Source organism: Vicugna pacos, chromosome 16 (assembly GCF_048564905.1).
Source record: "Vicugna pacos chromosome 16, VicPac4, whole genome shotgun sequence".
NCBI lineage: Eukaryota > Metazoa > Chordata > Mammalia > Artiodactyla > Camelidae > Vicugna > Vicugna pacos.
In genome coordinates, this window is record NC_133002.1 from 2,118,859 (window position 1) to 2,125,424 (window position 6,566).

Here is a 6,566-nt window from a genome sequence, read left to right on the forward strand (position 1 = left end):
TACTTGCCGGCTTCCCTCAGGCCTCGTCGCAACGCGTGGGCTCCATCCTGAGGGCTGCTGGCCGCCCCCTGGAAGCAGCCCTCTGACAGAGATCAACGCAGGGCAGCACCCAGCTGTCGGCAGATGTGGATTGCGTCTTGCCTCATTAATTAACAGATGAGTCACTTAACGTGATGGACATTGTTCAGTCACTTCCTCGGGAACATGAAGGGAGAGGCCAGATTTGAGCAATATCCCAGCTTAAAAATTCCAACTCCCTTCCCCCTCCCCTCACTGAGCTGACACAGATCTCCAAGGGCCTCTATTTCACCTTCCTGTCTCCAGATTTGCCCTCTTAAACCACGGAGACAAATGGAGCTGGTTCCCATTTCTAAAGACCTTCAGGATTGGCCATTCCCCTCCGCGCCTGGGAGTCACTTGTTCTCACATCTCACATCCTACCTGGACTGTTCTCCTCAGACCTGACTTGAGTCCTTCCTCTGCAGTTTACCCTAGTTCGCCTCCGGTTCTGCTTCTCAGAACGGAGGGACGAGTGAATCACTGTGTTTTGAGCAATAACTCTTACAAGATTAGTATTTCTTCTTCAGCACATTCACTGCAGGCATTACGGGAGGTGACTATTAAAAACCACAAAGGCATCAAGGAAGCCAACCAAGGCGGGATCCTGAAAACCCGACCCCTGGCTCTACTCAGAGCTCACAGAGTGGGAGAGCGATGTACTCCATGGCCAAATCACAAGGCCAGGAGACAGCAGCCACCTTCACCCTCACTCAGATCAAGTGCCACTTCCTGCAGGAAGCCCTCCCTGCCCCAGCTCCTCTTCTGGCTGGCAAGGAGTCCCCTTCCTCAGCATCGCATCTCAGACCGGCATTTGTCATGGCAACTGGAGTTCTAGGCTGTCTGTCTCCCCAACTAGACTACAGGCATCTCCCAGGCAGGGATCATATCTTAGTGACCTCTGTACTCAGGGTTAGGCCCCAGTAGGGTGTCAAGTATTTAGCCAGTGGTCCTCAGCAGAGTGTGCAAGGCTAAACCCTCCAGGTACGTCCCAATGATGCTTGAACGTTGCCTTATCAGCCCCAACCCCTCTAAACCCCGACACCGCTCACCCCTCAGTTCAGTATGGGGCTCTGTGAGACTTTCTCTGAGGAGATAAGCTCTGTAGTCAGGCCTCCTGGGTTCAAATCCTGGCCCTGCCACTTTCTAGCCATGGGATCTCGGGCAAGTTATTTAACCTCTTTGTCTGTTTCTTCACTGAAAAGGAGATATAATACCCCATAGGATCTCGCGAGGGTTAAATGCGCTGATCATGAGAAGCACTTAGAACAGGGTCTGACCCAGAGCAAGCACTCAGTGATGTGGGAAGTGTTATTTTCCAAGCCTGGTCCTTCCTAGAACCCCCCACCGCCCCGGACCTGGCCCCTTCTGCTTCCGCTCTTGACTGGCACTGGGCCTGCCCTTCCATCACTAGACTCCCCTCCTCCAGGCCCCCTCTGCCCTGTTCCCCCAGGACCAATGTTAGCATTAATGTGAAAAGCCATTCAACCCTCTTCACTGATTATGACCCTCCCCTCCCCCACAACCAGCTTATAGGGCATATTCTCCAAAGAGAAGGGAGAAGAGCTGGTTCCACAGCAGGGCTACCAGTGCTAAGTCCTTCTGCCCCCAACTCTGCTTCTCTGTTGTCACCCAGGCTCCGCATCTCCCCACTGTGTGGTCCCCTCTGCTCAAAATTTAAGTCTCACCCCACTCCATCCCCCTCCTCCGAAAGCCAGCCTCAGCCACTACAGATTTTACCAAGATTTTCCTTAATAATAAGAAGCTTCAGAATGTTAGCACCTGCGTACAGAAATAGCAACAACAATAACAATAATAATAGCCTCTACTCTGAAGAAGGCTTGCTCTTTGTCTGGCATGATTCTCCTTTAATGATTCCTAAAGCTAGAAACTGAACTCCTACAGAGTCATAGAGTAAGATGGAGGGCTGGGATTCCAACTGGGGACAGACACAGAGCTTTAGAGGGTACCTCGGCACCTCTAAGCTGTTATGGAGATAGGCCCAGGGAGGCTGGGTTGCCTCCTGGGGGTGGACGTTAGAGGGATTTGGGACTTTCTTCATCCCATCAATGATTCCTCAAAGACACTTTGGTGCATCTCACATTTTATGAACAGGGACTTTATATTTATAGGCATTGTTATCCCATTTATCATGTATGGCCTGTTTTAAAGATAAGCACCATAGTGCATTTTTAGGGGCTGTTACATTGCTCAGATACATCAGAGACACTTACTGGGAGGCTGGAAGCGAAGGGGATCAGAGAAGAACTGAGTGAGCAGACATGACCAGCATGCTAAGCTCACCAACCTGTGGCAACCAGGGAGGCTGCAGACAGACAAGTCCTGGCCACTGAGGAATGGGCCTCTCTAGTCACTGCCACAGGACCCTTACATGCCACCAGAACAGCTTCCAAGTCCCAAGTCAGGGACCACTGGACCACAGCATCTCCAGGCCCTTTCTGGTCCACTTCCTGTACGTGTAAAGAGCCAACAAAACGGAGACATCACCTCCTCCAGGCCACCTTGTACAGTCAGGGGCGATCCCTGTCTGACTCCCAGCTTCTTGCCCCCAGGGTTCTAGAATGCTCCTGCCTTTGCTGCTTTTTGCCAGGATGGGGGAAATCCATCGAGGCAGAGTTAATGTAGGAAGCTCCAAAGGGAGAAACAAGTGTGAGCGCTACTGTATGCCTGACACTGTGTTTGCTAGTCAAAAAAAATCTCCACGAACTACCATTGTCTGGGGGGCACGTGAGCCTAAGAAGGGCCTCTCAAAATCAAGGCAGGGAAGTCACAGGTGGCAGACTGTATCAAAGGCTCTTCCAGATCCCCAACAAGTGTAGATGCCACGAACACCCTAGCAGCAGCCCAGGGCCCAGTGAGCTTTGGCTAAGAAACAAAAGGCAGGCCAGGTCTCCTCGGGGATGCACTGGGGACAGTGACAGCCATCTCCTCTGGCCCCCACTTGCCTAATCCAGACGGATCCCAGGAACCTACCAAACCTGGATGCTGACCTTGAACAACTCTGCCCCAAGAGCTCCTCAAAAGGAGTGTCTTTCACACATATACTCCCCAATGAAGCACCTTCTCCCACTGCAACCCCATCACCCCAAGAATGTGCTGGGGCTCTTAAAGCACCTGGATCCTACTCTGCTGAAACACCAGGACATCCACCCCTCACCCCACTCTGCATTTACCTCGAATTCAACAGCTCTGTGCCCTGACCCAGTTAGTGCCCAGAGCCCTCTCACCATGTAGATAGCAGAATCAGCCCCTGGAGAAGGGCCACCCCACCTGTCCCCATCCTCTGGCTATCTGTAGGGAGCTGGGATCTGGGCCAGACTTCCCAGGTCTCCATGGCCACAAGCCCAAAGTTGCATGGGAATGTCGTGAGTAAAGCCCCTTGAGAAGGTCTGCTCTTCGCACCCTGGGATTATTCACTGACCCGACACACAGGAGGGAACTCTTCTGAACTGCCCAGACCGGATCACAGACTCTAGATAGGGGTTCTTAATAGGGGTCCCAGTTCCAAGGGGCACAGTAACCTGATACTGCACATAAACTGTGTCCCTGCACACATGCATATTTCTGAGGGAAGGAAGGAGGACTTAGAACTTTTGCCAGATCCTCAAACAGGCCTGTGACCCCAACCTCTGGCCCCAAGTAGAGCCCCCCCAACCCCAGTCATATTATCATCCCCAGGCCATCCTAGTTGGCCAAGGTCTCTCTCCTATTTAAGGATGTGCCCAGGCCTGAGGTACCACTCCTCTTCCCTTGTCCCTGCTCCTTCCAGCTACAGAAAGTAAACTGGGGTGGGGTGGGCAGTGGGGTTCAAACCCAACCCTCCTGCACACACCCTCCAACTTCCTGGTGACCTGAGCCAAGTTTCTCTCTCCATCCCAGAGTGCCACCCTCCATTAAAACTGAGGTCCCAAAGGCCTTGTCCTCCAACAACAGAGGGGCCCCATTTTACACCTGATCCCACAGGGCCCAAATCTCATGGTGAGACGCTTCCTCCATGAGAGAATTCCTGGTATCCCTCACTCTCCTGAAGCACACCTGGCCAGCTCCACCCAGGCTGTAAAGATAGGTATGCCTGGCAAAGAAAAGGAGTGAGTGGCCCAGAACGTCTCCCTGAGTCCCTTCTCCAGGGCCAGGTAGCTCAGGGAGCTGCAGGACAACCAACAGGAAGACTCATTCCCAGTGCTCCTCGACGCTGCTGCCTGAGGGTCAGGTGGCGTGCGGAGTGAGATGGTCTTGTGTCCTGTATCATCTCTAGGACACCTTATTTCTCAACTCCCAGTCATTCCCCTCACCCTCCACTCTCACCAAAAAAGGAAAATCTAAAACCTCCCTCCCCTGAAAACAAATTCCTCTCCAGGAATTTCAATTCACTACAAATTTCTTGCAACTAAAACTTCTTTTAGGGGGAAAAAACCGGGCAAGCCCGTGCTAGGTGTAAGGCAACAATGCAACCAGAAAAGAGGAAAGAAGGCATTAGCGCCAACGCCAACCCCCTGGAGCTTAGAGCCCCGGGCACTTCGAGCCGGAGGGGCGGGGGGAGCAGGGGCGGGGACAGTGCGTGGTGAACTTTCCCTGACGGAGCCTCGGGAGATGCAGCTCCCAGGGGACCGGGTGGGACCAGAAGGGGCTGGGCCGACCTGTGACATCTGCGGGGGCAGGAAGCGAACCTCCCCTTTTCCTAAAAGGAGCTCTGGCCCCGGCAGGCGTCCCCCGCTCCCCCGCCCCCCGCCAGCCGTCGCCCAGCAGCCAGCGCCCCCCGGCCCCGGCCGAGCGGGGAGGGGCGCCCCCACAAAAGGGGAGCGGCCGGGGAAGGGGCTCCGCGCGGCGCCGGCTCGCCGAGGCCTCGCTGGCCTTCCCGGCGCCGCCCGCCCGCGACCACCCGTCTCGACGCGCGCCCCGCTCCCAGCCCCCCGGTGCCCGCTCGCCCCGCGCGCCCGCGGCCCGGGAGGAGGCGGCGGCGGCGGCTCGGGCAGGACGCGGGGCCAGACCCGCCACACGAGGCTGGGGCGGCGCGGGCGGAATCACACCCGCGCCCGCGCGGCCCTCCCGGCGGCGCGGCAGCGACCGGGCCCGGGAAGGTGGGGCCGGGCCGGGCCGGGGCCGCGCGCGGGACCGGGCGGCGCCGGCGGGGAGCGAAGGGAGGTCTTACCGAGCAGCCGCGCGCGCGTCCGCTCCCCGCGGGCCGGAGGGGCCGGGGGCTGGGGGAGGGGCGCGATCCCGCGGCGGCGGCGGCGGCGGCGGCGGCGGCGGCGGGCCCGGCGCGGCGGCACGGCTGGGGCGCGGGAGGCGGGGAAAGCGAGGCGCGGCCGGCTTCCTAGCGGCGGGCGGCGCGAAATGCAGCTGTCCTTGCGCGGCCGCCGCGGGGCCACAAGTGGGGCCGCACGGGGAGGAGCGGGGCTGCGGGCGGGGCGCGGGCCGGGCGGCGGCCCCCGGACCCTCTGTGATGCCGACCCCCTGGGGAGCGGAGGGAAGCTGGAACTGGGTCCGCCGGCAACGGAGTCGCGGAGGCCGGGGGACGGGCGCCCCCGGGTGAAGACGAGGCGGACCCCCGCCGGACCCCCGCCGGACCCCCGCAGCCGCTGCGGGAACTCCCGACTGCTGGGCCGGAGGGCGTGATTCGGGAGCCGCGGTCCCCGGCAGAGCGGGCTTGGGGCGTCCCGCCCCTCCCCGCTCGTGGAGCGGCGCCGTGAGGGCGCCCCCCGGAGAGGGTGGGGCGGGAGACCCTAGACCTCGGCGGGGGCGAGGGGAGACCTAAGAGCCGGGCTGCTCGAGAGGGTGCAGAATCTGAACGCGCATCTGGGGCCTGGGACAGCTGAAGTTGCGGGGAGAGGGCGGCCCCCGGGGAGTTAGGGCTCAGGAAGGGAAACAAAACACCGAGGTCAGAGGAGTTGGTGGGGAGGAGGTCAGGAAATCAAAATCATTACCCACTCGCACCATCAGATACCACCTACAATCTCCCCATCTCCTCCTCGACATTCCAGGTCACTTCAGGGGCGTCTGAGCCTGAGAAGATCTCCCACAGAAGAACTTGTTCAATAAATGGGAAATCAACTTTGGCTCTTCTTCTCCCACGTGGTTTAGTTTCAGACTCCAATTGGGGGGTGGGTAGGGTGGGGCAGTGGCAACTTGCTGAGCATCCTACTCTGAAGAGGAGCTAGCTACCCAAGGGATCTGAGGCTGGTGAAGACCAGAACGCAGGTCCAGCTCCGCCCCCAGGCAGCTTGTGAGGGGCCTGCACCCTCCTCCGGACAAGCCTGCCCTAGAGACACACTTTCCCATCTGGGCACAGACCCCAGGGAGCAGCCCCCTCTCCCCTTCTCCCCTGAGGGCTTGCAGTCCCCTAGCCTACTGAGACAGATCAACGTGCTCAGCCAGAGACATCGAAGGTAAAAACCACAAACTGGAGTGCCCTGGACACTCCTGTGTTTCCACCATTTGCATGTCGAGGGTAAGTTTCTTCAGCAAGTCGGGAACCTGGGAGAGGGAGA

General features: G+C 58.5%; 1 protein-coding gene across 1 annotated transcript in view; it reads right to left on the reverse strand.

The window, feature by feature from the left end:
- The window catches only part of CUEDC1 (CUE domain containing 1), a 76,475-nt gene extending 71,094 nt beyond the window's left edge, over positions 1-5,381 (reverse strand). The window contains 1 exon segment of the mRNA XM_072940169.1: positions 5,228-5,381. The gene's annotated coding sequence lies outside the window, so the exon portion shown is untranslated.
- Positions 5,382-6,566: the final 1,185 nt, after the last annotated feature.